Source organism: Delphinapterus leucas, chromosome 1 (assembly GCF_059928025.1).
Source record: "Delphinapterus leucas isolate spDelLeu-1000000601 "Yukka" chromosome 1, BTC_Dleu_Yukka2, whole genome shotgun sequence".
NCBI lineage: Eukaryota > Metazoa > Chordata > Mammalia > Artiodactyla > Monodontidae > Delphinapterus > Delphinapterus leucas.
Window position 1 is genome coordinate 24,553,064 of NC_143129.1, and position 8,697 is coordinate 24,561,760.

Below are 8,697 nucleotides of genomic sequence, written 5' to 3' on the forward strand. Positions count from 1 at the left end.
GGTCCTACCAACCACCAGTTTATCTCATAAATTTGCTAAGTATTCTAGGCAAGGTGACTTTCTAGGAACCATGATAATTATAGATATAGTCAAGTTAAAGTCCCTTAAAATGTATTTTTTGAATGAGTGAAATACTTTCTGGTAATTAACTGTTGATGACTGTTAGGCAAAATTTGATAATCCTGTGTATTGATATGGACATGGGGGGAAAGAGAAATTCATTACAGTAGGGAAGAGTTGGGGGATGTAGATCAGGGAAGACTTTACGGATAAACTGGTATTTAAATTGGATTTTGAGGGATAGATTGGATTTCAACAGGTGGAATTTGAGAAGCTGGCATTCCTGACAGGGGGAGTAAACTGCATACACAAAGGCATGGTGATGAGCAAGAAGCCAGCAGGCTCAGGAAGTGCTGAGCCACCCAGCTTAGCCACACCTTTTGCCATTAGGGAGAGAGGTAGAAGGAAAGGCTGGAAATGTAAGAAGTGGACAGTCATGGCAGGCTTTGAATACCTGCTAGGGATTTTGGATAACTTTTCTACAAAGAGGAGGGAGAAGGAAGTGCTGAGTTAACCCAGTAGGTTACCAAAAAGGTAACTGGGGATTCTGTATCCCTGTGGGGATTTTGTTTGTCTTTTAGACTAATGTTTTCCACGTCAACAGCAAGTTCTCTAATAAAGTGTCATGTTGGTCAGCCACAGCACCTGGGAGATGGATTTCCTAGGGTGTGCGAACAGAAATATCTGCCAAGCTCCTAGAAAGTGTCATTTAATGAAGTGGATAGTACCAAGTATTGAGTTTAAGGGAGGGGGATGGGGTGATGAGTTTAAGTAAGAATTTCCCCTGGGAGTTTTCTTGAGTTGTGTTCAAATACAGGAAGTGTGGTAAGTGGCAGGAAGAAGGTCATTCTAGAATTTGCACATAATTTATTTTTTAATTGAATATGCCATTATAGGCAATGCTAATACTCTGAAGCTATCTTTTCTGGAGTTTCACATTTGCTTTTCTTTATCCCACCCTACCACTCCCACCAATGGCCCAGCATATTGCAATTACAATGGTCTCTGCTCAGCAAGCTGATAAATTCCCATGATACCAAAGGAAAAGGAAGAGCTGCCAGCATAGTGAACTCTCCAAGCAGAGGTATGTGGTGCAAATACAGATAGTGGCTTATGATCCATTTCTAGTCGCAGGCAATAGTCTAAGAGATGTAGTCTGAGTGATAAAAGGTTAGAACTTCCAGCAATTTTGATTGTTTATGGGGCCATGGGAAAGAGTGTTGGAAATGAGGACTGACCTAGAAAGTCTGAATGGTGCAAAGGATTGGAAATAGTGAACTGGGAAGAGAGGAGAGTGGAGAGCAAACTCAGCAGACACTAGTCAGGAATACCCGAATACCTGGAACTACTCATTCTCTAACTCCTCACAGCTCTCCCCTCTGCACTTCTTCGCCAAGTCAAAGCCCAGGATGGAAAGTCCAGCATAGGATGGAGCTCCAACCTCCAATAGTTGCCAGTCTTTTCAGGGAATAACAAGGCTCTCTCTGTCCTCAAGTGTTTGTCCTGGAAGGTTTCCTTCTCCTCTGTCCTCAAGTGTTTTCACACATATCAGCCCCTCCTGTTGACACTGGCACCAGCTTCTCCTCTCCCCTCCTGTCTCTGTGGCTTACATTTCCTTTTGAACACCTCTGTCACTCACTTCAACCCCCCTAGCAGAAAGCTTTTGTTTTTAGATGAGTCCTACCTTGAGGAAAGAGCAGGGTACCAGCTGTGAGAAACATCAGAGGCCATTCCTTGAGTCCTCTTTGAAACATGTTTCTGGGATCATGCCAACCCCATTCTACAGGGATGGCAGGCCTGCAGATGGAACTCAGAAAGAAATGATTGCCCTGGGCCAACTTCACAGACAAATGATGAGCTAATTTCTCCTCAGGAAGAGTGTTGTGTATTTGCTGGTCAGAATCTGCCAAAAAGTTCAAGTTCATATGCTTAGAGCTGTATCTCTCCTTATGTCTATCTGGCTCCATTTAATGTTTAAAGAGCCCATTTCATTAAGCCTTAGGCTAAACAGTGTGGAGTCATTTATTCATAGCTGAGGTGGTAACCAAGGTAATGAAAGAAAACAGAGAAAGGAAAGAGAGTCAGCTGAACTGAAGGGTAAAACATCATGTGGTGTGGTGTGTACGTGCATATGTGTGTTTAACTGTCCATTAGTCTCATATTGTTCTTCTTCTTTGTGGATTGCCCGAAGCACATTTCGTCTCTAGGTTGACTTTCCATTTAGAAAATGTCTTGCCCATACTTCCCCTGTGTGTCTGTGTTTATGAACTCAAGGAAGGTGAATTTTTCTAATTGAAATATAGTTGATTTACAATGTGTTAATTTCTGCTGTACAGCAAAGTGATTCAGTTATATATATATATGTATTATATGTATACATTTTTTTCCATTATGGTTTATCACAGGATATTGTATAGAGTTCCCTGTGCTGTACTGCAGGACCTCGCTGTTTATCCATTCTACATGTAATATATGTAATAGTTTGCATCTGCTAATCCTAAACTCAATCCATCCCTCCCCCACCTCTCTCCCCCTTGGCAACCACAAGTCTGTTCTCTATGTCTGTGAGTCTGTTTCAGTTTTCGTAGATAAGTTCATTTGTGTGATATTTTAGATTCCACATATAAATGATATCATACGGTATTTGTCTTTCTCTTTCTGACTTACTTCACTTAGTATGATAATCTCTAGGTCCATCCATGTTGCTGCAAATGGTATTATTTCTTTTTTCTTTTTAATGGTTGAGTAATATTTCATTATATATATGTACCACATCTAAGGAAGGTAAATTTATAGTCACCTAGTCAAAACACAATTAGAAAGGAGAATCAGTTATTTCAAAATCACTGTAATGTTTTCTAGAACCGAATATGAGTATTTTTGCATTGTTGTCCAACATTTCGAAATGGTCTCTGTTTCTGTTCATTTCCACACCAAAGATAACCAGGAATACACTTTAAAGCACAATCCAGCCTAATGTTAGTATAAAGGAGACCAAATTATATTTCTCAATTTGCATGTTGTTACAATTTCCCTTTAAAGACAGCTTTATTGAGATATAATTCACCAATTTACAGTCTATAATTCACCAATTTACATCTATAATTCAATGGTTTTTAATATATTCACAGATATGTGCAACAATAACCACAGTCAATTTTGGAATATTTTCTTCATCTCAAAAGGAAACCTTGTACCTTTTAGCCATCACCTCCCTAGCCTTCTAGCCCCCCTGTCCCCTAGCCTGAGGCAACTACTAATCTACTTTCTGTCTCTACAAATTTCCCTCTTCTGGACATTTCATGTGAATAGAATCATATAATATCTAGTCTTTTGTGACTGGTTTCTTTCTACTGGCATGTTTTCAAGGTTCATTTATGTTGTAGCATGTATCAGCACTTTATTCCTTTTTCTGGCCAAATAATACTCCATTGTATAGCTATATTACATTTTGTCTATCCATTTGTCAGTTGATGGACATTTGGGTTGTTTCTACATTTTGGCTATTATGAAAAATGCTGCTGTGAACATTCACGTACAGGTTCTTGTGTGGACATGTACTTGTTGTTACAATTTCTGTTGTCAATTGTAAAAAAGCCTTCATCTGTCCAACAACTCATCCATCCATTTCCTGTGTCAGATGTCGCACAGATTCTTGGTGCCCTGCCCAGTCCATATGGATATAATAAATAATTGAATAAATAAATAGGTGGGGGAGAATAAACAGATCAATGAAGAAGAATTCAAAATAATTTATGTAGATATTCCACCCTCAAGATACCCCACTCTCCAAGTGTGAGCTGCTCATATAGTGACTTCCTGCCAAAGAGGACAGTATGGAAAGGGGAATAAAAGGGTAACATCACAGAGGAGAAGCCTGATAAATACCACCTCACCTGGTGATCAAGGTTAACATCCACAATGATAAATCATATTCATAATATGTAGCCTTGATATGAAGTGATGAAATGTCATGCCATCTTCCTCCTAAAAACACAAAACTCCTGTCTAATTATGAGAAAAATGTCAGACAAATTCCAGTTGAGGGAAGTTCTACAAAATACTTGACCTGTACTCCTCAAAACTGTCAAGGCCGTCAAGAACAAGGATACTCTAAAAAAGGCTCACAGACAAGAGGAGTTTAAGGATCTATGACGACTAAATATACTGTGGTATCCTGGAAGGGATCCTGGAATAAGAAAAGGGTATTAGGAAAAGACTAAGGAAAACAATAAAATATGAACTCTAGTTAATAAAAACTCATTTTTCATTTATTAATTGTGACAAATCTATCATACTAATGTAAGATACTAATAACAAGGGAAACTAGGTATTTGGAACTCTGTATTTTTCTGTAAATCTAAAACTAGTTTTGAAAATTATTTTTAAAAAAACAGATGAGGACATCATTTAAAAAAACACAAATTTATTGATTTTGCAATTCTTATTCTATTTTGCAGATATCCATTTCTCTTCAGCCGGAACACTGGTGAGTGCTGCCTGTGACAATAAAAAAATCAAATCAATGACGCCAAAGGGGAAGGAGAAAGGGCCAGTGGACTGAAATTCAGGAATTCACACTCTGGTCTCTAATTTCCTATGTGACCAGGGCAGATGCTCTGTGTCTCTGGGTCCTAGTTTTCTCCCAAAACTATGAATGAGAGGAGTGAAATGGGTGAATGAATGCTAAGGTCTCATCTAACCTAAACCTCTAGGCTCCCACTTGATCAAGGCTGAAAATCTTTGTTCCATCTTGATAGCTCTTTTTATTGTATATTCCACATCTGGCCCATCAGTGTATCCTGGGGTTCCTACCTGAATCTGATCAATTCTCACTTCTGGCGCTGCTACTACCTTGGTCCAAGAAACCATCATCCCTCCTGGGATTATCATAACAGTCTCCACACTCTTTTCCTTGTTTTTCTTTTTGCATCCTCCCAATTCCCAATATAGGCACCAAAATGATTTTAAAAGTCAAATCAAGTCATTTCCCTGCACAAAACACTAATGACTTCCCATCTCACCTGCTGGAAAAGCCAACCTCCTTTCATTGGCTTCTAAAGTCCTGCATGATCTGGATTTCCATTGCTCTCTGACCTCATCTCCTGCTGTCTCCCCTTCAGTCATTCCAACCCCACTGGCCTCCACGGATGCATGAAGTACATTCCTGTCTCAGGGCCTTTGAATTGCTGTTCCCCCTGCATGAAATGCTCTTTCTTTGGAGAGCCATGTTTTTCTCCCTTACCCCTTTCAGTCACTGAACTAGAGAGGCTGTTCTCTGATACCACAGCAACCTCGTCCCCACTCCACCTCCAGCCCAACCTCTCCCTCCCCTCTCTGCTTTTTTTTTTTCTACAGCCCTTATCACCATCTGATGTCCCATATGTTTAACTGGTTATCTGCTGACTTTCAGTCTCTTGTGCACAAGAATATAAGTGTCTTGAAGCACGGGGACTTTGTGATGTTCACTACTGTGTCCCCAGTGTTTAAAACAATCCCTGGTCCATAGGATTTACTTCATAAACATGAGTTGAACAAATGAATAAGTGAGTGAAGGATGAGTGAATAAACGAACAAATGCTCTCCTGAACAGGAAACTGTCTCCAATGGCTTGGTACATTCCTTATCTCTCTCTCTTCCATCCTTAAATATTTGAGTTAAATCTCTCTTCCCTGAGGTTTTAGACTTTTATACACTCAAGCTGGGAAGACTCCATTATGCCTGGGTCACATCCCTCTTTATGGCAGTAGGTGTGGGTTGGCCTCGTGCTTGAGTGGGGATAAGGCAAAAAGAGAATCTAAGGTGCTTAAAAAAGAAATCAGTCAAACTTTCAGAAATGTTATACTGCTGCACCCTTCACACACTACTTTTAACTTTATTGGTTTCCAGGTATGCCTCCCTTAATAGACTGCGAGCAACTTTCAGAAAAGTGTTTTATGTGTTATTCACCTCTGTATCCCCAATCCCTAGCATGGTGCTCAGCACATAGCATTTTTTCCAGTCAATATTCATGAGTCTAGTTGAATCAATAAAACAGAAGTACCAAGGACTTTTCTGGCAACGTGCTGAAAGTTCCATTTTTCTTTGGTTTTAGGTGGAGAGGAAGGAAGTTTTTCTGTGAGGACATTCCAGCTGGATGGAAACACAACTGCAAAGACCAACCTAACACCAACAATCCCTTTATGGGACAGAAACATGAAGACAACTCCACTAGGGTTTAAGTCTCAGCTCTATTACTAGTATGGCCCTTTGGACAATTTACTTAAGTTTCCTCATCTCCTAGTAATCTTATTCATCAATATTATATTATCCTCAAGTCATATGGTAAGAAGTAGTAGAGCTGAGATTCAAACCCAGGAAGGCAATGCAGGCTCCAGAGTCCACACTGTTAAAGATCATACTGAAAAATAAGTTCAAAAGGATTAGTCTTAGTTTTTTAAATGAGGTATCATTTGAGCCTAAAATCATACATCCAGGGTAAGAAAATTCCAGAAGACATAAGAAATAGCAGAATATTATTTGGAAGCTGCCATGGAGTTGTTATGAGAACTATATGGGCCATTACATGAAAGCATGTAGAACAGTGCAAACAGTAAGCACTCCCCAAGCCTTGGCTATTATTGTTATTATTTAGCCTTCAGGTGCTACTTCTTCAGCTCTCAGTCTGTCTGACCAGCAGGGCTACCTGCAGGGACTTTCCACCAATTCTTAAAGACAGGGCCTATTTCCTCTGAAAATCAGCACTTCATAAATATACCAAGCTTGTGTTACGGGAAAAAGAAACTTTTATTTTATGGTACAGAGAGAAGTAAAGGTATTGGCAAGGGAAAACCACGGAAGGTCAAGTTCCTGGAGCTAGAACTTCACTCAGAGCAGGGCTACAAGTTCCAGTTTCCTACAGTTTGGCTCCATTGCCTGCAGGTCATTACATCATAGGACCTTGGAGTAGAATGAGCTATTGGAGATTTCTTGATGTTGCACCCTTGTTCCTCCTACTCTGAGAGCCTGTTAAATATTCCCAGTTCCCTCACTCTCCCCTTATATCATATGGCAGGAATCAGGGTCTTGTAGTGAAAAGAAGATGGAATATATACTTACTGGATATATATTAAGTCTATCCACAAATGCTAAAAGTATATAGAAGCATATGAGATACAAAATATAAGTCAAGATCCTCTTCTACACATTGGCTTACTTTAAAGGGTCAAGAAGAAATGTATTATTTATGTTGAGATTATCTACTGGTGTGTGTAGAAAGTTTAAATTAGCTGCAAGAAATTTTATCTAGACATGCACCTGCCTGTGCTATGATCTGGTATTTACTGGGCAGATTAATTACAAACATTTCTTCTGTTCCTTTAAATATGATCAGGCAGATACAGAAGTTGGCGTTTTCATAGTGAGTGCATTTCTTCTAAATGCCTTTGTCGGGAAGTCCTGATTTCTTCTTTTCAAATAGTTTTTGTTTTGTTACTTTTGTCATTAGGTCTTTTGTTTTCTGCATTTCTCTTTTTAAGACACATGATGCATGGGAGATACCAATGAGATTTTCAAGCTCTCTACTGTCCTCCAAAGCCTGTATATTACTTAAATTTTGCATTATTTCCATGAATTTATCTGATGATTTCTCAACTTTGGATAGCATCACCATGAATTCATCATTGTCTTGTGTAGTAGATTCCTTTCTTTTGGTTATACTGAGGTGATTCCGGTTTTTCCTCTTTCCATTTGATGGTCCATTTTTGTTCTCTTGTTTTATTCTCTCATTTTGGAATCCAAATGACTTAGGATTGAATTCCATTTCTGCCCCTCTGAACTCTGTGATAATTGGGCAAGTTGACTTTTTCTGTCTCAGTTTCTTTAGTAGGAAAGTAAGGATAGTAAGGGCTACCTTTTTTTTTTTTGGCTTTTGTCAAGAATCAATGACAAAAATGACTGTTTGCTTGTACAATGTTTTGGCACATAGGTGTTCAATGTTAGTTATTGCTATCATTATTTTATCTATTCGGGGTTGATTTTCCTTTGGACACTCTACTTCATCAATGCCCTTCTGAAAGTGAGGGGTGTCTTGAACAAAACATAATTCCTCTGATACTATCCCAGATCTGGAGAGATGATAGAGGTAGAGATAGAGATGAGAGAGAATGAGAGAGAGAGAAAGAGAAGGAGAGATGGGGGCTTTTTATGCACCAAGCAATGTGCTAAATAGTGGGCATGCAATATCTCATCAGAGCGTTACACGAGTCTTTGTGGTAACATAATGTACTATTTATAATGAAGACACTGAGGTTCAGAGAGGGTAAACAACTTGCTCAAGACCGCACACTGTCAGGGTGTGGTCAGGTGGCTGGGGCTGAGAGTCCCCTTCTATGGCTGGAAGCTAGGGTGAGGTCCTATCTGAAGCAGCACTGGCGGGGGTGGGGATGAGGAAGGGAGGTAGAAAGCCAGGAAGGCAAACCTGGTCAGAGTTTTTGAGAGAGAGCTGCATTTTAAACCGTGGTAGTTATGTGCAAAACTCAAGTCCAAGAACCAAGCAGTATTGGCTTCTTTGGAACCCAAACAATAGCATTTTGGCGTTAGGTAGGATGGTGGTGTAGGAGGCAAGGTTAGGACAGGGTTTCCTGAGCTAATTTTGTG

General features: G+C 39.6%; 1 pseudogene; it reads right to left on the reverse strand.

The window, feature by feature from the left end:
• Positions 1 to 4,388: 4,388 nt before the first annotated feature.
• Positions 4,389 to 7,895, reverse strand: LOC149750419 (centromere protein R pseudogene; annotated as a pseudogene).
• Between the last annotated feature and the right edge of the window lie 802 nt (positions 7,896 to 8,697).